At 43.2% G+C, this 27,727-nt stretch overlaps 1 long non-coding RNA gene across 5 annotated transcripts in view; it reads right to left on the bottom strand.

The window, feature by feature from the left end:
* Window positions 1-27,727, bottom strand: part of LOC123622426 — a 62,876-nt gene that overhangs the window by 28,333 nt on the left and 6,816 nt on the right. For 3 of the 5 annotated variants that reach the window (XR_006729492.1, XR_006729494.1, XR_006729491.1), the window contains exons 3-4: window positions 23,249-23,373; window positions 1,030-1,160 (exon numbers count right to left, since the gene is read on the bottom strand). This is a non-coding gene — a long non-coding RNA (uncharacterized LOC123622426). The remainder of the gene's footprint in view (window positions 1-1,029; window positions 1,161-23,248; window positions 23,374-27,727) is intronic. The other 2 variants (XR_006729493.1, XR_006729495.1) reach the window with 2 other exon arrangements.

Here is a 27,727-nt window from a genome sequence, read left to right as displayed (position 1 = left end):
ACTTGGAGATAGACAGATGTGAATTCAAATTCCAGCTTTATGATGTGAATCTCTCACATTGTTGTGACCTTGGTCACTTCCCTGAACCTGAGGTTCCACGTCTGTTCGATGGGGATAATGCCAGCCTCAGAAAGTTGCTATGACGGGTCAGTGAGATATGGCGCCCTACGCACGGTTTGGTTGGGCTACTAGCCGCTTGAGGTCAACACGAGTCCAAATCTCCCACTTGCCCTCTATGCAGGTTAATGCTTGTTAAGGGCTCAGAGCAGAGCCTGTGAGAAAGCACTAGAGAAAGTCCTTCGAATTCTGGGGATCACTTTTTGTGCCTCTGACTCCAGGCTTCTGGAATGTCTGTCTTGAGAGGTGATTAGGTTCAATGGTAAAGAGTGTGAACTCTGGGCCCTAATTTCCTGGGTTTGAATCTCAGCTCTCATACTTACTGTATGTGTGATCTTGGGCAAGTGGGCCTCTCTGGGCCTCAGTTTCCTCATTTGTAAAATGGAAATGATAATGACACCTATCTCTTAAGGCTGTTGAAAAGATTAAAGAAATCTCTCTCTGTAAAGCACCCAGAACAGACACAGCTCTACATAAGGGTTAGCTACTGTTATTCTGCACTATGTTGATCCAGATGTGAAATCCCATCTCTTCCTTAATTTCCACACATAAACTCCCACTGGGAAAAAAAATTGTGAGTATAGTAGAGCTTACACAAAACCTTTGGGTACAGGAGAGGACAAGGAGAGACACACGGAGAAGGTGATGGGAAGATGGAGGTGGATGTTGGAGTGATGATGAATCTACAAGCCAAGGAGCATCAAGGGTTGCCAGCAACCGCCCAAAACTAGGAGAGGTATGGGACGATTTTTCCTCGGCCCGTCCAGCAGGAATCAATCCTGCCAACATTATGATTTTGGACTTCTGGCATCCTGAAATGTGACAGAATAAGTTTCTGCTGTTTTAAGCCTTCCAGTTGGACGTAATTTGTTCTGGTAGCCCTAGGAAACCAGTGTGCCATTTTGAACGTACCTTTGCTACTGTCCTTAGTCCATAAATAAGGTCCTGCAAAACTTTCTCCTCCCTCGAGTTTCAGCTCAAATGTCACCTCCATGGTGAAGTTCTTTGAGTCTTCATTAAAAATGAATCATTTCTCCTGTGCTCTTGCAAAAACAACAACAACAAAAAAGCCTTTGAGCGCAATGGATAAAGGAGCGGTTACTGCTCGTTATGCAAACTGCTTCAAGTAGAATTTGAGACATGGCTGTTCTTAAGTGTCAGCCCTGCCTGGCAGCCCCTCGCTCTGCCCCTATATGATCCCTATCCTCTCACCTTCTCTCTGACTCCTTCCTTCTCACCCTCAACTCACCTCCACCTCTTCTTCTCTACATCCCACCCTGGACTGTCTTCATCATCCTGTCCAGATTCTCCTCCCTTGAGCACGCCGAGTAGCTCTCCAGCCCCACTCCCTGTCCAAGTGCACCCACCCAACAAGCTCAGCAGAACACAAAGACTTCCCTTTAACTGGCCCTACCCTCCTTGATAGGTCAGTGTAGGAAGTTCGAGGCGTAAAAGGGAATGTTATGTCTTATGGTAGGCATGGAAAGACTATGATAGATACAGTATAAATGACACAGGTTCAACGATTAGCTAAAATACATGTGTATTATATTTTATTTACCCTGTTAATTCTCACCCCCCTCTTCACTAGACCTCAGTTCTCACTGCTCTGGGGAAAAGGAGCCACAGGTGAATGGGAAGAGAAACCAAAGAAGTTAATCTCCAAATATCCAGGTCCTGGTGATTAAAAGGCAATTTATACAGGATTTTAGGATAACTTCGACAATAAGTAATTTTTGCCTTACAGAGTTGAAGTTTGGACATAACTCCCACATGAAGTGGACATCTCTAGTTCAATAAATGTTGATGGCCTTTACTTAGAAGAAAGAGAATCAGGCTTTAGTAGAGCAAGAGAGTAAAAGTGAACATGAAATCGTTACACAATTACTTGAAAGGGAACATTCTGATTTTGGTGATGTGATCTACCAAGGTGACGTGGACCATTGTCTCATCTACAAACATAGGGAAATGCTAAATAAAAGTCTTAAAAATGGGTATTTTTAATACATAGCTGAGTTGAGAAGGAGGAAAGGGAACTAAATCCCCAAGTGCCTGAAAATTTTTAAGCAAGAACAGTAAATTCTCAGCTGATGTTGCAGCAGCTCCCAGGGCACATCCATGAACTTCAGGGATTAGGGACAGGGGTTTTAATACCCATGAGGGGCAGCAAATGTGGCGTTGGGGCCCTGAGAAACACTGAACTGGAACTAAGACCCAGTCAATGCAAAGCTGGAGCTTGGAAGGACTCTCCTTCCTGTGAAATGGGGACCAGAAGTTCTCCAGCCCTGGCCGAGACCTAACAGGCTGAGGACAAGTCAGGTGACAAGGACAGGAACCCAGACACATGGGGCAGGTCCCAGGCCCATTTATTAGTGTGTGAGCACAAGATTAGGGCAAAATCGATGCAGAGTCTCAGAGTAGAAGATTGAATAATAATAACAATGAGAACAACAATGGTCTTTTATTGTGCACCTACGGTGTGCCACACACCTGATGAGACGGGTGCTACTGATGTTACCACCATGAGGCTGAACTTACAGATTTGGACAATGTCAGGATGTGAAAGTAGTTGCCTGTTGGCTCCTGCCTGTGGAGGGTTTTTGTGGGATAGTTAAGAGGAGCTTTCTGGGGATAATTTTTCAACCCAGTGGCTTTTAAACTGTGCCCTGTGGAAGTTCAGGGGCTGGCCCTAGGTGGCCAGAAGAAGGTCCTTTTTCTATTTGAGGCTTTGTCCTGCCCCCCTTCAACTGGATCAGTTGCATTTATTTGTGTTTTGTATATTGTGCTGCTTCTCTTCTCTCTCACAAAATTTGCTCCACTGAAAGGGTTCTAGAGCAAACAATAATAAAACATAAACTACAATAAAGTAAAACAAAATAAGAATCCAAACAAGTGACAATCAGACAAGACGTCTATTGCTATCACACAGCCTCTCCCTCTCCCTTGCAGCACCTGACGTTGCTAATTATGTCATTAGCACTTGTTTGGCTGCCACTGGACATAGGCTGTGCAAGGACTTTGTTCTCCAGCATTTCTCAGCCTCTGGCCCCAAGAAGATCCTCCACAAACGTGCAAGAGGGACTCTCATGGGAATTCCATGCTCCCCAGGCCAACCCAGGAGTCCAAGGTTGTAGAGACTTAGAATAGGGCTCTGTCCATGGGGCGTGGGCTGCTTCCTCTCCTCTGGGCGCCCCATGCATAGCTAGGAAGGATAAGGGTCTGATTCCTGTTCATCATATTTACCTAAAAAGTAACAGTCTCTACTTCTGGAAGCTCCTTAATTGCACCTTATAAAGAAGTTCCACATACAGAAAAGGGGGAAAATTAATTGGTCTTCCAGGGAGCAGTTGAACGAGGTCTGGTAATTGAATTTCACAATGAACGCCTCCCTCTGGGTGGCCCGCATGTGATCTGGAATGGATATTTGAAGTTTTCCTCATGTAAATGGCTTGAGCTCCTCATGGTTTACATTTTTGAGTGGACATTACTCATTCACACTTTCATCTTGGACAAGATGAAGGGAAATTTACACCGTCTTACAAATTCTAAAATGATAGAGGGGAAAGAAAACGGGGGCAGGGGACTGTCCTCATCTTGAGATGCAATTTGGCAGATCCTTTGCTAAGGTTGGGAAAGAGCCAATTCAGAGAATAAATTATTACTCAAATGTAGGCTGCCTCAGAGAGAAGCTGCAGACCCAGCTGGTGGGTACCAGAGCTTGGGGGCTTTGTTCCAAAATGAGTTATGATAGGTAAGATCAGGAGAGGCAAGGAACACACCAGGTCATACTGATAATCAATACCTTGAACGGGTTGACATATACTGAGATGTCCCACTGAAGATTTAACTAGCACAGTGACGCAGTGAGGACTTAACCTGTGTGTTTTCTGCCTCAGTAAAATAGTTACTAGTAAATCACTCTGTCCTTGGGCTGGACATGCACAGTAACCCCTAACCACTGCCACCACCAGGGTGGGTATCAGATCTTTTAGGTTTCTGAAGTCCAGGTTAACACTAGAAATATTGAACAAATTTCTAGAAATATATTTCTAGTAATATAATAAATAGAAATATAATATAAGCCACAAATGCAAGTCACCTATATAATTAAAAAATTTTTAATAGCCACATGAAAAAAGTACAAAGAAACAGATGATATTAACTTAATATTTAACTTAACTCAATATCAAAATATCAAATATCATTTCAATATCAAAATATCATTTCAACATATTATCAATATAAACATTATTAATGAGATGTAAACAAATGTAAAATGTGATTATTTAATGTAAAAGAATTTAAATTTTTTATTTATATTATTTCTTGTTTTGTACTAAGTCTTTGAAATCCAGTGTGTATTTTAACTTACGGCACATTGCAATTCACACTAGTCACAGTTCAAGTGCTCAATAGCCACATGTGGCCAGTGGCTACAAATTGAACTGTGCAGATATAGTCCTTCCTGCAGGTAGTAAAGCCAAAGAAATAGAATGAGCCTTTCGTGATTCAAGGGTTACGAAAGAAGCCAGAGAGGATGCCAGGTTGAGAAAGCCAGCTGAAATGTCCTAATAGTATGTCCCTTCCCTAATATTTAAGAATATGAGCTTAAAATAATAATAATAATAAAAGCAGGAAAAATGCCCAAACTATAACGTAAACAAAACAGACAACTGTTATGGGTTGAATTGTGACTCTAAAAATTCACATATTGAAGTCCTAACCCTCAGAATGCCTCAGGATGTGACCCTTATTTGAAGATAGGTTCTTTACAGAGGTAATCAAGTTAAAATGAGGTCATTAGTGTGGGCCCTAATCTAATATGACTGGTGTCACTATAAAAGGGGGAAATTTGAACACAGAGACAAGCATAGAAGGAAGACACACATGGAGAAGATGGCCATCTCTAAGCCAACGAGAGAGGCCTGGAACAGATCCTTCCCTCACAGCCCTCAGAAGGAACCAACTGTGCCTACACCTTTGAGACAGGGAACTGGCGTTGGTGCAGCTTTGCCTGACTGAGTCAGGAAGTCTCAAACCAAAGTTTTGCACTACCTTGATCAAAACAGCATGGAGGCAGGACGAGTTCCTACCAGTTAGAACCAAGATGGTGGAGACATTAACCTGCTCTTGAGCTTACAGCTTCATTATACACTTCATTACCATAAAAATTTCTAAGAAAAACTTCCACTCCCATCATGCACCTGACGCCATAACACTTCCTATTTGACCATATTTAGTCAAAAGGAGGGTGTCACCCTAATTCCAGGAAAATATTGTCCCTCTATAATTAAGCCATTGCTTAAATCGAGGGGCAGCAGAAACCATGGGGCCGATTCTCTTCTGGAGGGAGAACTAGCCTCTACTCTGTCTGTGGTGGAATAGACTTTCTATACTTTTTGAATAAATCTCACTTTCACTTTACACTGTCGGCTGGCTCCTGAATTCTTTCTTGCACTTGGACTTCAAGTGGCTCCCAGCATTGGGAGTCACTTTCCTGTGCCACCTTGATTTTGGACTCCTAGCCTTTAGAACTATGAGACAACACATTTCTGTTGTTTAAGGTGCCCAGTTTGTGGTACTTCGTTACAGCAGCCCTCGCAAACTAATACGACAGTAACCAAACAAGGAAAAGGTGTAAAGTGCTGTGATAAATTTACAAAACTGGTCATTAAGGAAAGAAATAGAAGATCCTGGAACAAACCCAGAACTTAAAACACTCCTGGGTTGACAAAATCAACATAATTCTCCATAACACTCAAAATTGGAGAAAAGCAAACAGATTGGGCATCCTCATCTTTTTCCTCTTCTAAGGAAATAATAGTAGAGATGGCTACTGGGGAGAATTGGGCAAAACAAGGAAGTGAACAATCGTGCTGTGTCTCCCTGATGGAAGTGAAAGCCCCAGAGAACACACTGAATTGAGGAAATGATCCAAAGCCCAACACTGTCCCCCACCAGCTGAAAGGAATGGAACACACTGCTGACCTTGCTGGAGAGAACCTTGGCATTGGACGTTGAACAAAAGCTGAGAAGAGAAGGCAGAGGTCAAGTATGCTAAGGAAGGCTGCACACAATCTAAGCTGAGCTCTGTCCTTTTCCCTCCATAATTTCCTTGAACTGCAGAAAAATGGACAAAACACCAAACACACAACTCTGACACTATATTTCAGAAGGAAAAATAAACTAGTTTTAGTTAAGATGGGAAGAGGGTTTAAAGGTCATCCACAAAACAAAGAATATGTAGGCAGAACCATCAAAACATGAACAAGATACAAAGAATGCATGCCATCTCTCTCTCTCTCTCTCTCTCAAGCGTGTGCGTGTATGTTTGTGTCTGTATGTAAACTTCCTTCACTCCAATCAAAAGTGACACAACCAAAGAGCCCACCCTGAAAGAAAACATAATTAAAATAATGAAAGAAAATTAATCACAATGGCTTTATAACTCAAAATATAATAAGGATCTAATTTCATTTTTTAAACAGAGCTCAAGATGAGATGATAAAAATGACAAAATTAGATGAATAAGACCCAAGGAAACAAATTGAAGACCAAAATAGCATCATTATGGCACAAAAAATTTAAAACTGTAAAGAACATATACTGCTGAAAAATAGCAACAGCAACATAAAGCCAAGACCTGAGGTAATAATGGAAAATGCAGATTTAAAAAAAGCAGTTTAAAACAATTAAAAGCTAAGAAACATGGAAGACAGACAAAGGTAATCCAATGTAAAGACATTTGACATCTATGAGTAGAGAAGACAACAAAGGAAAAGAAGATACAAAGACATAAAATGCGTGAATTTCTCTGAAATGAAGAAAAAGTCAAATCTACAGACAGAAAAGTAAAATTTGCCTGAAAAATTTAATACAAAATATCCAACATCAAGACATAATCTACCACAAGAGTGCCCAAATAATTCAGTGAAGAATTGTTTCAACAAATGGTACTGGGAAAATTGAATATCCACGTGTAAAAGAATGAAGTTGGACTCTTATCTCACACCCTAAAAATTAACTCAAAAGGATCAAACACTGAAGTGTAAGAGCTAAAACTATAAAACTCTTAGAAGGAAAAGAGGTGAAAATCTTGGTGGCTTTGAATTAGGCAATGGTTTCTTAGATATGACATCAAAACCATAAACAAAACAAAAAATAGATAAATTGTACTTCATCAAAATTATAAAACTTCTGTGCTGAAATAGGGAAAAGACAACCCACAGAATGGGATATATTTGCAAATGTTTGATTATGTCTGGTTTACACACCTGTCTCTTTCATCAACTGATGCTCACAACTCAGTCATTTCTAGAAACTTTCCTTCAAATGTGGAGGGGATTATGCATGATATGAGGGAAAACTATCCATAGCGAGCCTGATCATGGACATAGGAAATTAGCAAAGAGAGAAGAGGGGTGTGTGTGTGTGTGTGTGTGTGTGTGTGTGTGTGTGTGTGTGTGTGTGTGTTTACTCATTTAGCATAGGAGACCTGCTTACCTCTGGTGTCAATGCCTGTAACAATTATACATGCAACCCAGATGTTCCCTAGGGTTTCTTGCCATGGGTGATCTCAGTAGGTCAAACTCAGATTCCAGTTCCATGGCCTATAGGTCCACAGAGCCCTCCCCAAGAGTCTGGAGACCCCAAGAGACTCGCATGCTCAGTAACATTGCTTTTGGGGTCCTGATTCTGGCATGACTTTCTGTGACCCAGATGTGAAACTCAGCCACACACACACAGACACATAACCACTCAAATCAGAAAAAGCATTCATGGGTATAATTAAATTTTTTCTCAGTTGGTAAAAATTTTAAATACAGAGAAAAACACAGAGTAATCTAAGAAATACCCATGCCCTCCAACTGTCAGAATTTAATGTTATCATTTCACAGTATTTGCTCCTGAGTTTTCTAATCTAATAGGGTCAAAAGTGAAATCTCATATGTACACCTTCCTCCCCCGAGGGATCCACCATCAGAAATTTGGTGTCTGTCCTTCCAAATCTTGTTTTCATACTTTTACTGCATATAATATATCCATAAATGGTCATCTTGCATGGTATTAAAATGCACATAAATGGTATCATATTTTATTCTCTGCAACTTGCTTTTTATGCAATAATGTGTTTTTGAGAACTATCTTTGATGATATATACAGATATACATCTAGTTCATTTATATTAACCGTAATGTAGTATTTCATAATATGAATATTTATAAATCCATCTATCTAAAGCTCTACTTGTGGACAATTAAGGATTTTCCAAAATTATTTCCTCTATTACAGACAATGCCTCAAAGAGTAAACATTCTTTTCTTTCTTTTTCTTTTTCTTTTTTTTAATCCTGCTGCTTGGATTGAAAGGAGCGAACATTCCTGCATGTATTTATTTCCTGGTGTACAATTTCCCTGTAAATTCCTAGAAGTGAAATTGCCGGGTCAAAGGGTATGTACATTTTGTACGTCAGTACATAAACACCACCAAATTGCTCTCCAAAGTGGATGTGCTAGTTTATACTTCCACTTGCAGCGTAAGAGCATTCCAGTTTTGTAAGGAGATGTTCTGAAGATTTAGATGAGATGCAAATAAGCAGAAAAGTGGTTACATTAAAGAAATGCAAACAAGTTCAAAACAACTATTTGGCACATCTGTGCTTAAATGTCTTTCTGCCACAAACCCCGAAAGGACACAGACCCACACACACTGGGGGATTCCACCTGCTGCTTCAACCTGTATTGTCCCCAGCCACATACTCTCGCTGAACAACTTTCTCCTCCTTACTTACTTTTTACACTCCCATCCCCATTCTCTTCTGCTTCACAGGGGCAAAAAATAAATTCCTCCCATTTTCTCATGGAAGGATGCTTAGTCATCTCTTCTGTTACTAGGGGCTTGGTGCTCCTGCCTCCACCTGTGGTGGTTTCTCAAACACAGTTGCCTCTTATATCAGTTAAGAATTGTTATATAGCAGATCCACTCCAAAATTTACATGTCTTAAGACAACACTATTTATTAGCTTATGAATCTCTAGGTCAGCAATTTGGGCTGGGCTCAGTTAGGTATTACTTCTGGTCTTGGCTAAGTTTATTCATGCCCTGTGGTCAGCTAGGTGGCCCTGCTTCTAGGGGTTGGTTGACCATCAGCTGGGGCAATAGCGATGACTTGGCCACTTGTCTTTCATGCTCCAGCAGGCTAGCTTGGGCTTGTTCTCTTGGTAGTGGCAGGGTTCCAAGAATGAGAGCAGAAGCACACAGCCTTCTGGAGGCTCAAGCTCAGAACAGGTACAACGTGAGTTATGCCTCATTCTGTTGACCAAAGCAAATCACAGGCCAGCCTAGATTCAAGGTGTGAAAAAATAGGCTCTGTCTCTTGAATGGAGAAGCTGCAAAGTCACATTCCAAGGGGCATGAAAACAAAGAGGAGTGGAGGGTTGAGCATTTGGTTTTCTGTGAAGCAGATTCTGAGATGGAGATGAGGGTGCAGCAAGTTGCTGAGGGAGCCCTCTTGGGACCGACCCTTGTAGAAGAGAGGAGAGAGAAGCAGGACGGAGCAGAGGGAGGAGTTGAACTACAATGTCAGAACAAAGGCTTCAAGTGACCCCATGGGGAACTCTGAAGCTGGGATAGGTCTTCAAAGTTGTCCTGAGTTGGGGCAAGGGGACCAGGCCTCTAAGCTCCCAAGTTGATCAATCATTTACGCAGACTGCCCTGAAAAGGCAGCACCCAAGGAAATTCCCAAAGAGGGTGGGGTGGAGGGGTGTCTTTGTGGAACATCAGAGTCCATTCCACTGCCACGTCTCAGTAAGAGTGCTGATACTTAAGGTAACACGATTGTCAATGGCTTTGTATGTATACATTAAACATTTACAATCACTTATTAAATGTGTTGCCTTAACTATGTACAGATTTTATTTGATCACAATGCTAAATGTCACTCCTTTGAGCTTAGTCTTCATAGTTTCATTCCTCTTTTATCTAGATATCTGCTCAAACTTTAAGGGATGAGGAGAAACTGCTTCTCCCATCAGAAATCTAGGCAAGAACAATTTCAAACCATGCTCGCAGCAGTCACCAAACTGCAGTTAAAGTAGAAACATGATGTTCTTTGTATGAATAGTTCTTTGGAGAAAGGCTGAGCTCTGAGTTGTCGAGAGATATCATTCAACGGAGAATGTGGGAAGCCAGGATGGAATTTGGCTGGAGGACCAAGTCGTGAGAGAAAAAAGAGATCAAGTGAGGCATTAAAGAATAAAGAAATAACCCCATGAGGGCAGTTCTTGAAATCTGGGAAGGGATTTTATGGCTTGAAAATGCAAGTTGCTGGTATCGCAAAATTCCAGGGGAGTCCCCAAGTCAGAATTTGGACGGACTGGATGGAAAATTGGTTTCACCTGCCAAAAATCAAGAATCCCTGTGACCACATAGAAAAGACCCTGCTTTTTAGAAACCAAAAGCTTTGACCTTCAAATGGAGGCTTATATAGGGACAAACAGGGCAGGCCAGAAAAGAGATTATAGGAGAAGTGGCCAGCAGGGAAGGCCTTAGAGAACCAGAAAATGTCAGGGCTCCTCAATTAAAGTGAAAAAGCCAGCTCAGGGTGATTAAATGATAAGATCACCATCATATCATGGGTTGTTGGCTATTCTGTTTTGCCCTCCAGAAACCCTCTCCACTGAGGGTGGCGTTATGCTCCAGAAGCTCACTTTTGTGGACTGTGTCAACAGGATCCTTTACTCCCTGGCCTCCTCTTAGGTTTCCCAAGGGGAGACGCCTGCAGGAGACTAGAGGATGGAAGGAAAGAGAAATGAAGGTATTTACTCCCCCAGCTCCTTCCTCACTGGGGCCAAAGACTGGGACCATTATGGAAGACTCTTTCTACAAGTCCAGCTCTTTCCACATTCCCATAAGTGCCCCATCTCCTTGCCCCTTCAGGCCTAGAGTCATAATGCCCCCCAACCCCACCAGATGTTGCAACCTCTGGGGTGTTTCCCCATTTCTTTTGGCTTCCTTTAACCCTTCTTGGCCCTTTATAAATACTGTCGTTGATCACTCCATCTGAGTGTCATTTCTTTCCTGATGCAACTCTGAATGATAACAATCACTTGAGCTAGCTTATTGGAAAGGGGATTCTTGTGAATTTTCATGGATTGTTGTCACTTTTGGCTGCCCAGCCTGAGAAACCCATACTCATTTCCGGAGAATTTTCCATCACATGAGTCTTGGTGGGAATTAGAGCTCACTTCCCCATGCAGAATGTGGAAGTGCTAGCTGTTTGCTTTCGCAGCCTCCCTTGCAGCTAGGGTCTGGGCATGTGACCTAGGCTCAGTCAGTCAGAGGCACAAACTAGACTTTGAATGAGAAGCCAGTGACACAAAGACACAGAGGCAGCAGAGAGGCCCAATCTGGTGTTGGTGGCCACAGAAGCAGCAATATCCTGTCTCTGGGGCAGCCTAGGCTGTTGGGCCAGAATCAGTCCCTAATGTCCATGTGTGGGGCTTTAGCAGGGTCAGAGGGGCAAGCTGAAGGGTCTGGTACTCTGCACTGGAGACAGCAGGGTCCTCACCAAATAAGCCCTGGGTGTCTGCCATTGTGGTGTCCTGATCTGCTTCTCCAGAATTCCTAGCCATGCCAAAAGCTCCCTGGTCTCTTTTCCATTGCTGCTTCTTCTGATTAAATCTACCAGCGTCAGTGAATCCCAACTGGAGATTTCCTTGCAACTCAAGTGTGGATTGCAGCCAGGCTTCACAAGCAAACAGAAAACAGCCAGTGGCCAAGGCAGACACTCCCTCTTCCTCCCACTCTGGTGCCTCAGTCTCTCTCTCTCTCTCTCTCTTTCAATCTTGGTGTGGCACACCCACCACATCCTTCTCCAGCTGTGGTTTTGTCTTAATTCATGGAAAGACATTACAGCCTATTGGTTAGAAAGCAACCACTTTGAGGTCAGCATGCCTGGATTCAAATCCCAGATGGACTGTTCACCGACTGTGAGGTTTTGGTTAAGTTACTGTACCTCTTTGGGATCTGTACAATAAGGAGAATTAGGAGGGTCTTCTTGTTTTGAGGACAAAATAAGATAATGTATGTAAAGCCCTCACCAAGCTACTTGGGTCATGGAAACCATCGATAACTGCTGCTACTGTTGTCTTCATCAGTGGCCTTATTATCATCATGACTCAAGGGCCTTATGCAAACTACTCAGAGCAGGTGTCTTCAACCTCAAATGCCTACAGGAGCCAGGTTGGCAACCGGATGAGTGAAAGGGAGCCATGTATAAGAACACACTGGGGCAAGGTGGGGACAATGAAAAATGGGAGAGTGTGCACCTGTCTAGAGGGGGAAGCTGCGCCTGGCAACAGCCACTTATTGCCATGTGGAATGTAAGGCCAGTGATGCCAGATGTTCCACTATTTTAAGAGAGGCCAGAAATCCAGATATTTTGGGGAAGCTTGAGGTTTTTTAAAAATCTAAAAAAGCAGCCAGGCAATGGCTCATGGCTATAATCCCAGTGCTTTGGGAGGTCAAGGTAGGAGGGTTGCCTGAGGTCAGCAGTTTGAGATCAGGCTGGGCAACATGGCATGACCCCCGTCTCTACAAAAAATTTTTTTAAAAAAATTGGCTGAGCATAGTGGCACTCTCCTGCAGTCCCAGCTACTCAGGAGGCTGAGGCAGGAGAATTGCTACAGCCCACAAGTTCGAGGCTGCAGTGAGCAATGATGGTGCCACTGCACTCCAGCCTGGGTGACAGAGTGAGACCCCATCTCTTAAAAAAAAAAAAAAAAAGTCTAAAAGCACTGTACACGCCAAACAAAACCTTCCTGGGACCATGGCAGGCGGCAGATGCTATGTCAGGGAGAGAAACTGGTTGGGTCAGGTTCATTCCATTGGCTCAATCAGCTATGGTCATGTCCTACCACCCACCCAGGCGGAAATGTGGTGGGAATTCTCTGACAGTAGGGTCTGGGCAGGAATGTGGTGGCAGGCACACTTTAGAGAAGAGAGGCAAGCACTGAGAGGATACCCCAAGAGTTGCTTTTCTGTGGATGCCAGGCTCACTGAAAACAAATGCATCAGGAATGTGATAAGTTCTGATAACTCCAGGGTTAAAATAGGGGCTTATTATCTTGTTTTTTATTTACTTAGTGTGGCTGGAGGGAGGGCAGAACAGCACTGCTACAAGGGTTCAGATATGTCCACATGATTCCTTCCATTTTTTCACACCTCCGTCTTAGTATGGAGGCCCTTGTCTTCATGCTTGTCACCTCATGGTTGCAAGATGGCTGCAACTGTGACCATCACAATTATGTTCCAGGCAGAGAGAAAAGGAAGTGAGAAGGGATGGATTTCCCAGAAGTTTTCTTTTTCTTTTCCCATATTTCTTTTTTCATCTCATTGGCCAGAGCTAGTTCCCATCCCCATACCTAACCACAAAGGAAATTGCAAAAGTGGGTATCTTTAGCTTCATACATTGCAGCCTCAAACAATATCCAGGTTCTTTAATTGGAAACAAGGAGAGCATAGACCTTGAGTAGGAAATCGGCAGCCTCTGCCACCTCCTCTGAATATGTACCATGTGCCAGACTGTGGCTAATTACTAGGGACTTAGTATTAGCAGGACTTTAGGGACTAAAGGCACAGCCTGCACAGCAGCAAGACGCAGAAGTAGTTGTGAAACCCAACACAGCTGGGCTTGGTTCCAAAGTGAGAAAATCAGCTTTTGGCTCCTTACAGCTCCTCTGGGCCTCCCATCCTTCCTGACCCCTTCCTGACCCGGCTGCTGTCAGTGTGGCCTTGCCAGGAGCCAAGCATGGTGGGAAGAACGTGTGGTTAACAGCAGTAGCTGTTTCAGGAGGCACCCAAGAGCTGCTCCAGAGAGAAATATGTAACTGGCACATCTGGTTTATAATGTATATTAATTCCTGACATGTAATTTTAGTAATATATGTAAAGCAAAAAGTCCAAGTGCTGATTTAGGAGCCTTGTTATTGCCCTGTCAGCAGGATTCATGTTCTATTTGCTCAGTGCTCCGGGTCCAGCACCTCACCTAGGGCAGCGGGAAGGAGAAGGCTCTCTGATGGGTTCCAGCTGACGGTGGGGGCCCCCGTTGATGGGGATCAGGCATCAGTCAAGTGCATGGGGTCCCTGGTAGGGTTGGCAGGAACTCATCTGGCAGAGAAGACTGTGGAGCTAGACCAATTTCCAGCTGAGGTCAGGGGCAGATCCATCCCTGATCCTCAAAGGCAGAAATAGCTTGAAGTCTAGAAAACTGTGGGCTTTGGGGTACAAAGCCAGCTCTGCCACTTTATCACCATGGAGCTTTGGACAAGTTACTCTAGCTCTCTGAGGCTCAATTTCCCCATCTGTAAATCAGAATCATAATAGCACCCACTTAACAGGGCTGTTGTGAGGTTTAAATAGAAATAATAGCTGCTGAGCACTTACTATGGGCCAGGGTAGTGTTCCACGTGTTTGACATGTATTATCTCACTGAATCCTCACAGCAACCTCATGAAATAGATAGTATTATAATCCCCAATTTACAGTTGGAACAAATGAGGCACAGAGAGGTGAAGTAACTTGCTCTAGGTCACACAGCTAGGGACTGGCAGAGCTGGGGTTCAAACCTAGACAGTCTGGCCCCAGAGCACGCCCTCTGAGATGCTTCAACAGACTGCTGTATTTTACAGTAGGCACACAGTAAAGGGTAATTCTCTAGGCCAGTGTTGTCCACTAGAACTTTCTGTGATGAAATGTTTTATAATTCTGTGTTGTCCAATAAAGGAACCATTAGCCACAGATGGCTACTGAGCACTTGAAATATGGCTAGCTTGACTAAGGACCTGAATTTTTAATTTAATTTTAATTATTATTATTATTTTTTGAGATGGAGTCTCACTCTGTCACCCCAGCTAGAGTGCAGTGGCGTCATCATAGCTCACTGCAACCTCAAACTCCTGGGCTCAAGTGATTCTCCTGCCTCAGCCTCCTGAGTAGCTGGGAATGTAGGCACGTGCTACCATGCCCAGCTAATTTTTCCATTTTTTTTTTTTAGTAGAGATGGAGTCTTTCCCTTGCTCAGGCTAGTCTGGAACTCCTGACCTCAAGTAAACCTCCTGCCTCAGCCTCCCAGAGTGCTAGGACTGCGCCCGGCCTAATTTTAATTAATTTAAATAGCCATTATAGCTAGTGGCTACTATACTGGACATGTAGCTGTAGGCCCCCATGCCCACTCTTACCCTTGCTGGAGGGGTTTAACTCCTCATAGTTGTTGGCCTAGAACCTCAGGGAGGTCAGCGGCCTGCGTGAATTAGCAGCAAGGTTTGACGTTACTATTCCAACAACATTGGACCATTTGAAACAAATGGGCAAGGTAAAGAAGCTGGACAGATGGGTACTGCATGAATTAAATGAGTGTCAGAAGAGAAATCATCTCGGAACTTGCCTTTCTTTGTTGTCATAACATAAAGAGGACCATTTCTACACTGTATTGTTACATGTGATGAAAAATAGATTCTTTTTGACAATTACAAGCATTCAGCACAATGGTTGGATAAAGATAAAGTACTGAAACACAGTCCCAAACCAAATATTCATCAAAAAAAGCTAATGGTGTCTATTTGGTGGTCTAGCGCTGTTATTATCCACTATAGCATCATGAAACCTGGTCAATCGATTACAGTGTATGTCTACTGCAACCAATTGGATGAAATGATGAGGATGCTTGTGGTTAAGCAGCAGAGACTGGTAAACAGAGACAGGCCAATCCTCTTGCAAGACCACATGTTGCAAAAAACAATACTGATCAAATTACAAAGGGTGGACTTGGAAACTCTCTGTCATCCACTGTATTCGCCAGACCTTGCACCAACTGACTACCACTCTTTCCAGGCTTTGGACCACTTCTTGTAAGGAAAAATATTCAATTGTCAACAAGCTGTGGAGGATGTCTTTTGCGATTTCATGGCCACTTGCTCTCCAGGCTTCTTCACTGCTGGCATAAACAAGCTACCCTTAAGATGGCAGAACTGTGTTGATAGTTTAGGCACATAGTTTGCTTCATTATATTGCTTCTTGTTTGAGATATAATAAACTACATTTTTGATTCGAAATCGGACATTTCATATTTAATGACCTAATATATATATATATATATATATATATATATATATATATATATATATATATATATATTTCCACCCCCCCCCCAGTATGTTGCTTGACTTTTTATCCTCTTAATAGGGTCTTTCATATCTAGGTTTATGCAAGTACACTCTATGATGTTCCCACAAGAACGAAATCACCTAATGCATTTTTCAGTACATAACACCATCAAGTGACACATGACTGTAGATATATAAACCTAGAGAAAGTTACATCTTTGTGTTATTGAGTCATCTTATCCAAGAACATGATATGTTTTCCTATTTGTTCAAATATTTCATGTCCTTTGGTAGTCTTTTAAACTTTTCTTCATGTAGATCTTGCACATTTATTCCTGGGTATTTTGTAAAGAAATGTTTAAATTTCTTCACAACTTGAGTCTCTTTGCATCTTTTTTGTGGGTATTGTAAATGGCATATTTTCTTCCTTTCTGTCTTCCAGCTGGTTATCGTTTGCATATATGAAAGCAGTTGATGTTTATTACTCTTTTGCCATGTTGGTCTGTGAAATTCTTTGATTGTTTGCAACAGTTTCTCAGTTGATTCTCTTGGGGTTTTCAGTTACATAATCTTTTCCCCTGAATACTGATAGATTTATTTCCTCTTTTCCCAATTTATACCTAATAAGATGACCTAATATAATAAGAAGAGAACTCAGTTCCCTACCTTTGTGATCTATCTGGAAAGAAGATGTCTCAACAAATTAACCATAATAAAGGATACAAAAGGCAGAATCAAGACAAGAAGCTCAGGTGTCTGGAATCCCAACCTAAGTTAATTTGCAGTGCGCTGTGCAGCCTGCCGGGGGTGAAGAGCCTGTCTGTCTGCACCCCCCCCCCCCACACTGCTGCTTCTTGAAGAGTTAGCTCAGAACTGCCTCTCAAAACCAGAGGCAGACTGAGTTGAACCTGTTTAACTAAAATCTCACTAAAAATCTAAGAGGAGGGAGAGAAGAGAAAGGGTGGAAATGCTGGCTTTTCTGGGTTTGCACAGTGGATTTTGGTGAAAGTCATCACACCAGAGCTTGACTCACCTTTCCACAGTCTTAGGAGCTGGGAGAATCTACCAGAAGAACCATTGCATCTTTTGCTGCAATGGATATATGTCTAAGATATATTGCTAAATAAAATATTCCTGTTGCATAACAATTGTACAAAATGGACCTATTTTTATTTTGAAAAGTATATGCTAGCACATGCATAGCCCTAATAGCAGTAACCTCTAGAGGCTGCAGCTATGAAGAATGACTTAGTCTGTTTTCTGCTATGAAAACAGAACACCACAGACTGAGTAATTGTTAAGGAACAGAAGTTTAGTTGGCTCATGGTTCTGGAAGCTGGGAAGTCCAAGAACATGGCACCAGCATGTGGCGAGGTTCTTCCTGTGGTGGAAGGACAGGAGGCAGAAGCTAGCCCACAAGACAGAGAAAAATTGGGCTGAACTCATTCTTTTATCAGGAGCCCACTTGCAATAACTAACCCACTTGTGTGAGCCCAAATGACCTAAATCCTCTTAAAGGCCCCACTCCCCGATACCATTACATTGGCAATTAAACTTCAACATGAGTTTTGGAGGGGGACACTCAAACAATAGTAAGGAATATTTATTTTCCACATTATCAGTGTCTGCTATGTTGGTGTTTTTACATAACAACCAGGTATTGCTTTTGTCATTAAAAAAAGAGCATATGCTAACACATTCTAAAATGTTTGCAAATGAAATATTAATATGATGTCTAAGATTTGCTTCAAAATAATATGGGAGGAAAAGAAATAGGTGTGGGCAGAGATGAAATCAGACTAGCCACAAATTGATAATCACTGAAGTTGGGTGATGAACACATAGGACTGTGTTATAGGATTCTCTCTACTTTTGTATATGTTTTTGGAATTTTCTGCAATGGAAAGATTTTAAAAGGAGATAATTTTATAGACACAGACATGAAGAGATAGCCAGTAGTTTTCAAAGTCACAGAATGGTATGTATAATATCCCACCTATGTGCAAATACTTGTATTTCTATATATATTGGTATACATATGGGCAAAAATCTGGAAGGATCAAGTAATAATAAGAAAGTTTACTGAACACTTTTTAGAGTATCAGGCAGCATCTTAAGTATAGAGATCTCTAGTTTCTTTTTAAAGAAACTAGTTTCTTTGATATATTTAAAGACACCACCTGCAAATCTTTTGGAAATTTAAGTCTTTGCTAGCTCTGTAAATCTTTTGACATACTTCCCATCAAAGAGTGGTGTCTATGTTCCCTCTTTTTGAATCTGGGTGGGCTTCTGTTTTGACCAATAAAGTACAGCAAGAGTGATGCAATGTTCTCAGTTTCAGAGCTGGAGTCACAAAAGACCAAGAAGCTGCTGCCTTGTTCAATGGAATATTTGATCTCGGGACACTGGGCCACTGTGGAAGTTTAACTACCCTGTGGCTGCCATGCTAGGAGGAAGCCCAAGCCACACAGAGAAACCACGTGTAGGTGCTATGGTCAACAGTCCCCACTGAGCCCAGTCTTTGAGTCATCCCAGCCCAGGCACCAGACATGTGAGCAGAAAAGTCTCCACGTGATTCCAGCCCCCAGCCATTAGAGTCTTCTTTGATAAGGTCCTTAACATCACAGAACAGAAGAAATAAGTTGTCCCTTCTGTGCCCTGGTTGAATTTCCAACCCTCAGAATCTGTGAGTGGAATACAATTGTTTTTGTTTTACATCACTAAGTGAGATGGTTTGTTATACAGCAATAGATAACTGGAGCATACAGGCTTTCAGTCACGTTAGATAATTACATTTGGTTCTTATAGTTTAAGTCACTGTAAAGCCCATTTTTCCCTCACTTGTAGTTAATCACAGCCTAACATGTAAACAAGACTGTAGTCTTCTTTACTTATTTTTTTAAGTTAACCTATTCTTTTTGTTTAAATATGTCTTTAAAAAAGAAAAAAGAGTATTTTTCTAACACAGTAGAAACAACTGCTACTAAAATTTAAAATTATGCTTTTCTACATGTCATTTAAAATCATTTTGTAGCCCACTAGGGATACATTGCGTCTTCTAGGAATTACTGCACTAAGCTTTTCTTCTGATCACAAAGGTCTCTTCTAACTTTGCATTTGAGAATTTATGAGGTTCCCTCTCCCAGGTTGTCACTGCATGTTGCCCCAGGAGGCCCTGTGCTCTGAAGGAGTTCACAAACCTCATTCCTGTGCAGTGCATGGGACAGTGCATGGCAGTGACCCACACTGTGAAAGGTCAGGGATTTTACCCCACTTACAAGCACATCAGCTAGACTATTTCTTGGATGCTGGCAACAGACACAGACTCTTGGGTTAGAGATCAGGAACTGTGTCACTCACAGAGAAATTATAGGCTGAGCTTCAGGTTTATTGCAGATTCTCCAAGCTCCCCCAATTCCCTGGGAAGTGATGCATGTGGACCTGCACACACAGTACATTGTGTCCCAGAAGAGGAATGCTGAGCTTGGAGAAAATACTGCTTTTCCAGTGAGCAGTACCAAGCCTAGGTAAAGGAATGGCTTGGGTACAGGGCAATCAGGGCCTTGCCTTCCTGGTACACCCAGCAAGAACATACAGGGATGCTCAGGGCCCATAGATGTCCTGATCACAAGCCCTGTGGCCCAGGTCAGATACGCTAGGGGTGCTGTGAAGTTCTAGACCAGAAACTCCACCACTGTCTCAAGTCCCAAAAGCATAGCATAAGGTCAGCAAAGTGGGCTAGGGGTATTATCAGGTTCACCTTGATCTCACTTTAATCAGTAATAATAAAAGATGAATGGTTTGCTCACTTCAATTTAACTTTTATTAGTACAATAACCCAAATGTTGCTGAGCTTCTTCAATTTGCATGTTCAAGGGAAATCACATTAGTGGCTTGTGTCAATTAGCTATTGCTATAGTAATGCGATATACAATCCACCTCAAACTCCCAGTGGCATATGACAGTAAGCATTTAGTTTGGCGTTACGTGTTTCCTGGTCAGCTGGGTGGCTCTGCTCCGTGCATCTCCCATCCCCCTCCTGCAACTGTGGGCTAACCAGAACACACTTAGCTCTTGGAGATGGCGGAATTGCAAGAGAGCTGCCCACCTGTGCAGGCATATTTCAAGCCCATTTGCTTCAAGTCCAGTGATATTCTCATGGCCAAGTTCAAGTCAAGGAGTAAGGAGGTATATACTCCATCCATGGAGGTGGAGGGGAAGGAAGAAACATTCCTGACAGCGATCTAATCTATCATTTATCAAAAGCTCATAGTTTCTCTTCTTATCATTGTTACTCACACTGCATCTCATACCCTTCTTGCAAAGTCTTCCCTGTATCCTCCCTTCAACCCCAAAGTACAATTAACTCTCAGATAATGAATATTCATGTGATGGTTCCTTCCCCATCTCCCAGAACAGGGCTATAGAACAATTTACACTCATTTTTCTCAATTAACCAATATTTCTTCCTAATAATAAAGAAGAAATAAAACATTGACTTGGAGGATATGCCTCTAAGCTCCCTGCTCCGCCCACCAGGCTGGAGCGGCTCTTGGAGGACTTGACAATAACCCAGTGCTTTACGTTCCAGCTTTCACATGCACAGGACACCTTCTGTTTGAGAGGAGATGCATATTGTACAATTCCTCATAAAGAATGACTCCGTTCTAGTTTTTATGGTTATATAAGGTTATAAAAGGTAATAAATTAATTTAGAAATGATTCAGAAAGGACAGAGAGACTAAGAATGAGAATAGCTAAAACATCTGTTTTCTTTATAGTTGAAGAGAACATACTTAGGGAATGGGCTTTACAAAGAGGTTAAACTATACACAACCTGACTCAGAATGTTGTGTTATGTTCATACATTTTCCTTAAAGTTTTTTTCCCCCTTCTTTATCTCTGGTGTGTGTGTGTGTGTGTGTGTGTGTGTGTGTGTGTGTGTGTGTAAAGAAGAATTAAGCAGGGGACATGTGTATTCCTAGGAGTCCCTGCAAGGTATTTCTTATATACTCAAAGACCTGTGAACATCTGCTGTCTGGGAGGCCACCTGAAGGCTCCTCATCTTCTGCATTGCTGGGGATATCTGCATTAGTCAAGGATTCTTTGTTAGAAGTGATAGGAACCCAACTGCAACTAGTTTGAACAATGAAAGGAGGATTTATTGGTTCACATAACCACACCAGAGACAGTGCAGGGTGGAGCCAGTCCCAGGATGACTAGGTTCAGATATCCAAATGCCACCAGGCTCTTCCCTCGCTTTTCTCTGCTGCTCTTTGCTTGCTGGAGCCATTCTTGCCTAACACAGATGGACTTTCTAGACAGAGAGGGGTATATGGCCTCTAACACTCTAGAATCACAGCCTTCCAGCTTTAGCAACTCCTGGAGGACAGAGAACATCTCTCCCTGGGCTGGTGTACAGGCTCCAGGAGATGTCTCATTGGCCCAGCTTGAACGACATGCTCATGGCCTGGACCATTTGCTATGGCTGCATTTCCAGAATAACAATGGAGAGCACTGACATGGCCACTGCAGAAATCACTGGGAACCGTGAAACCACTTTAATTTGTATGAGCTGTAGTGCTCCTTACGAGAACTGCAAAGCTGGTAGCAAGCCCTCTCGCTGGTCTGAACCTCAGGAGGCCCATCTGTATGATAGCAGAAGGGTGATCTGGAAGTCTCTCCTACATAGACATCCTGTGACCCTTTTAAAAAAATCACACACTAGGCTGGGTGCGGTGGCTCATGCCTGTAATCCTAGCACTCTGGGAGGCTGAGGCGGGCAGATTGTTTGAGCTCAGGAGTTCAAGACCAGCCTGAGCAAGAGCGAGATCTCCGTCTCTACTAAAAATAGAAACAAATTATCTGGCCAACTAAAAATATATATAGAAAAAAATTAGCTGGGCATGGTGGCGCATGCCTGTAGTCCCAGCTACTCGGGAGGCTGAGGCAGTAGGATCGCTTAAGCCCAGGAGTTTGAGGTTGCTGTGAGCTAGGCTGACGCCAAAGCACTCACTCTAGTCCAGGCAACAGAGCGAGACTCTGTCTCAAAAAAAAAAAAAAAAAAAAAAAAATCACACACTATTACTACCTCTCACAATGTCTTTGGTGGCCCTCTGAGTTTGGTCCCCGTGGGTCAGTGAGCAGGGCAGGTTAAATGCCACCAGGGTAGCTGACTGGCCTTGGGTGCAAAACTGGGAATCAGCTGCCCACATCTTTGGGGCAGGGTTGTGGAAATCATGGTCGCCCATGGTCTCTGCACTCCTGGGAGGGCTTCTGGCCAGCTTCACTGCAATTGTGACCCTGTTTGAAGCTTGGGGCACTTGGACCTTGACATGAGGGAAGGGGCTCACAAGCCCTGAATTGCAGAGCTGGCTCTGCCATGCCACTTAGCAGTTCCCTCTGTCCACCCCTTGCTGCTTCTTCAAGCTCCCCCGCAGCATATCTCCACTCACCCCAACGCTGGAGGGAATAATGTGGAGCGCTCTGAAGATCAGCCCTCTGTCAAAAGATTGCCACCTACCTGCGCATTTATTTATTTTAAGCTAAACTACACTGTTTAAGGTACATATGCATTATATGTTATGATTAATCCACATTTGAACTAACATTTTTGGCTGACAAACCAAATACCTATCCCGATAACATGAAATAAAAGGGCTTCTGCCATATGTGTTTAGTGTCTGTCATCCCCCAATAGAATATATAATGGATGACATTTTAAAAAATATTAAATGAATGGTGTCTTAGGGTTCCCTCGGATGCGCACTCTGGGACAAGAATCTGAGGCCAAGTAGTTGATTTGGGAGATGGTCCCAGGAAACACGGCTAATAGAGTGGGCAGTGAGACAGGAAGGAAAGGCTGTCAGTCAATTGTGTGTGATGAAGTAATTCCCTACCGTGGGCAACTGCAGCTTGGTTGCCCTGGAAAACTCTGGGAGATGGACACACACCTCGGAGTTATCTCACCTGATGGATGGGAGAGGATGCTAGGTCGCCACCAATTCCCCATCTGTCATTGGCTGAATGAGATTTCTTTGCGAGTTACATGTCCAGTACTTCTGTCTTGTCCAGTGAGTGGGCCAAGTGTGCTCCTGGAGACAGGAAAAAGCCCTTGCTCAGCAGGTCATTGCAGCAGTGACCACCTTTGGAGCTCTGAGTACTAGGGAGCTATGGGCCACAGGCAGTTGGCTGCAGATGGATTTCATTCCTCTAAACTGTGATACCCAAGGGTTTCTCCATCCTACCACCAAATCAATGGAGAGGGGTGGGTGGTTTACATGAAGATCCATGTGCCAACCCCTGGCCTCTCAGGCAATATTCCCAGAGCACGCACAGCACAAGGATCCACATGTGGACTGGTGGACACCCAGACACAGTCATGTTCACAAAAGGATGAACCTTGTACTCAAAGGTATGAAATACCTACATGAGACTTTTACACTGCAAGAGACTCAGTTACAGTTAATAATCAGATTTATACATTTCTCTTTAAGAAAATAAGGGAGGCACAAGAAAAAAATTATTTATAAAAAATAAAGAACATATACATTTTTTGGTGCTTATGAGTTGTAGAAGGTAGGTTTCAATCCTCTCAACAAGTACAATCCCCATGAGGACAGGGGTCTTTACCTATTTTGATCATTGCCATATTTGTAGTCCACAGCCCTGTGCTGGGCACGTAGAAGATGCAGAATCAAGGTTTATTGAATAAATGTATGCTCTAAATTTCTCTACCAGTGGCCCCTTCCCTCCTGAGATCCAGGCCATTTACTTTCAATTAGTTTATCACAGCTTCACCCAGAGTTGGGGAGGAGTGCTGGGATTTTCTCTCAGACAATTAAGTGCTTTCGTGAAGAATTGGAGGGTGAGGGGTCGCTGGCTCTCTGTGCCCCATGCAAGCCTGGCTGGCCTCAAAGAAAATGGTGCAGCTGTCAGAGCACTGGCTGGTGACTGAAGGGCTGTATGTGTCCCTTCAGTTTAATGTCCTCTTAATTAGTATAAATAATAGCCAGGCCGTCCCTTGCCGCCACTGCCTGTCTCCAAGGCTCATTATGATCAGGGATGAACAGTGCTCTTCGGATCCTTATGTCCCCGAACACGATGCTGTGAAGAGTCGACCACCATGCCCAGCCCACAGTAGTTGCTTAATGGGTGTTACTGCTTTACCAAGTATGACACTCCTATGAGGCCCCACCAAGCTTAGGCATTTGAGGCTGGGCCTCTGCACCCCTTTTGCTGCATCCAAAGGGCAGGAGGTGAGAGTCCTAGGAGAGAAAGATGGCAGCCACACCCAAGACAGAAGGAACAGCTCTGTGCTAGGATCTGTGCTAGGGCTAGGATTACAGGTGTGAGCCACCGTGCCCGGCTCTGAACTATTAATAATATTAATCATAGATGACATTTAGTGAGTGTTTGCTATGTGCCAGACACTCTTTCAAACACTTTATGTGAATTAACTCACGTAATCCAACAACTCTGGTAGGTAGATATTATTCTCCACATTTCCTATGTGAGGCACAGAGAGGTTAAGGAATTTGCCCACATTCACACAGCTGGTAAATAGCAGAGCCAGGATTCAAATCTGAGCAGTCTGACTTCAGTATCCACGTTCTTTATGGCCTGGACCAAGAATGGGAGTGAAGGCTCATAGGAAAGTCAGATACTGACAGTAGACCCCAGGACTCCTCGATGGCATCAGTTGCACAAGCAAAGGATGTCAAACTAAGGCAGCTGCCAAACTAGATACAGATGCGGGATTTCACCCCTAAAGGCACTGCTGGAGCATTTCAAAGAGGTTTCTATGGGTATTACAACAAGTACATCAATGTGAAGAAAGAGCGTCGCCAACGTGGAGGGCACACTCTGCACTCCTGACCACGACCTCCTTGCCCTCCTTGGCATCCCTGCGTGAGGAACTCGATCATCAATCTGACTTACAGAAGTCGGAGCTCTTATTCTTCATCTCCTTTATCATCAATAACAATCATCATAACACCTTACTATTTCCTGAGCGCCTGGTTTCATATCCTAATGAGAATTAACCTCCAAATAAAAGATGACTGGTCCATGTTAAAAAAAAAAGTCAGATACTAATATCAAGAAGAGTGGGTATCTTCTTAGCTTTTTGCCTTGAAAAAAATAAAAAATTAAAAAATAAAAAAAGAAGAGGGAGGAAAAGATACACTGCAGGCAAAATCAGTATCTACACCCTGCAACCACCATTAATCACCATAAAAATCCACTGTGCCGTTTAGAGCACAATCTACAGAACACCTTTATGTTCTCTGTGCAGACCTCTGGGTACTTGGGTATCTTTCTCTCTACCCCAGCTGGGATTCTTTTATTCTTACAGTCCCCTAAGTGAATACAAAGCTGAAAAGCTGTGGAGCCACTTGGTCAAGAACTCTTGAGGTACATCAAATAAGAACACCTGGGAGCACATGATGCCAACATCTGGCCACGAACTCTTAAAATAATATGAGGAAGTCAATTTGGAGAAGCAGATGGAGGACAGGAAGGGGAATGGTAGGTGACACCTGCAGAAAGGCACCTGGGGCACCAGGACCGAAGCAAGGATGATTGAACAGTCTCTGGAAGTGTGTGTGACTCTTCTGAGTCCTGGGGGTGGGGTGTGGCTGGAAGGTCTCATGTATCTGTCCTTTCCTCAGCACTCAACCCTTTTTGTATGAGATGCTCCAGAGATGCTTTTTCTCATTGGAACCACTGTCACAGACACAATGCCTTCCTTGTTTGTATTTCTTCTAATGTGCTTCTGCTTGAGCAAGTGAGCCCTTAATGTCAATTTCAATTAATGCTGCTGCATCTCATCTCAGTGGTGCCCCGCACGGATGCAATGGCAGGCAGAAGAAGGTCACTGAGAAGTGGGCAGAGGTGTCCCCTCTTGTTGAGGGGACTTGAAGGCTCTGGTGGGGGAGGCATTCGGAAGGAAGGTGTAGAATGATTTACTCCCTACTTGATGAAGACCATACTTTAATGATGCCAGCTTGTCTTTTGTTTGACTAAAAAAAAACTAATGTGGAAACCCAGTAGCAAGGCAGAGAGCAGAGACAAGGGCTCTGCGGGCTGAGCCAGCGAGGAAGGAGAGACATACAACCTTGTATTGATCTATGAGAGCTTCCCCATGACCCTGAGGCCCCCAACCATCAGTCACAGGGATGGGAGCTGTATGCACTAAGCCTGCTGACTGCTGCCTGAGAGATTCCCTGATTCTGCCACATGCATTTTCTTCCCTCCCAGCTGGATGGCTCAAAGCTGGTGGTCTCAGGCCAACGTGTCTGTGTGTGGCCTGAGTTCAGCATGGCAATGGGATGAACCAGAGTTTGGTGGGGGTGGAGGGTAGCAGAGCAAGGCTCAGGAAAAGGTAGACAGTCCCAATTTGCCAAACCTTCCTCCCTCTCTTCTTCCTTCCTTCCCTCCCTTTCGCACTCTTTCCCTTCCCTTCCATCCTTCCTTACAAGGGAATTTGTTCCCTTCCAAAGGGGAATTTGTTTAGGAAAGAGAAGATATGGATTTATATTCTCCAAGAGGTGATCCTCTCCCCTTGGAGAAGTAGAGCTCTTATTTTTCATGCCCTTATCATCAATAACAATCATTTTAAGAGCTTTCTATTTCTTGAGCACCTTTTGTGTCAGGGGACACTACATACATTATTTCTAGTCTTCACAACAACCCTCAAGGTAAATGTAATTTATGGCCACTTTCTTTAGGAGGAGATTGGGGCTTGGAGAGCTTAAAGAGTTTTTCCAATTAAGTAGAGGGATTTTTTTTTTTTTTTTTTTTTTAGCCAAATTACTTCTCACTTCAGGGGTTTTGTTTTGTTTTGTTTTTTTGTAGAGATGAAGTCTTGCTATGTTGCCCAAGCTGGTCTCCAACTCCTGGCCTCAAGTGATCCGCCTCAGCCTCCCAAAGTACTGGGAAATCAGGCATGAACCTCTGTGCCTGGCCAGGACTGGAGTTTGAACTGGGGCCTGTTCATTCAATTTCTGGCTCCAATGTCATAAATTACTGAACTCTTGGGAGGGCCAGGCTCCTGGCTAAGACCCGATAATGGGTGCATCTGAAATGAAAAATGTCTTCTATTCACATCCCAGATATCCATATCAGCAAGGAGTTTAACCTATACCATTCTAGGAATCAAGATGCAAGAGCTCTAGCCCTGGTCCTGCAACTCTTTTGATGGGCAGCTGTCAGTGTACATGATGTGTGAGCTCCCCTCTCTAGGCCTCATTCTACATCTGTAAAATGGGCAAGTTTGGACTAAATATCTCCAAGGGTCAGCTCAGTTCAATCCAATCTGACAGCACTTATGGGGACTTCCTGTGTGACCGTGCTGGGAGGGTACAAAGAGGGCCAAGACAGGCCTCTGTCCTCTGGGTGAGCAGCATGCATGCTCTAATAGTTATAAAAAAAGAGCAATAAAGCTTG

This window comes from Lemur catta, chromosome 17 (assembly GCF_020740605.2).
Source record: "Lemur catta isolate mLemCat1 chromosome 17, mLemCat1.pri, whole genome shotgun sequence".
Taxonomy (NCBI): Eukaryota; Metazoa; Chordata; class Mammalia; order Primates; family Lemuridae; genus Lemur; species Lemur catta.
The sequence above is the reverse complement of the archived record's forward strand: the minus strand, read 5'-3'. Positions and strand labels throughout refer to the sequence as shown.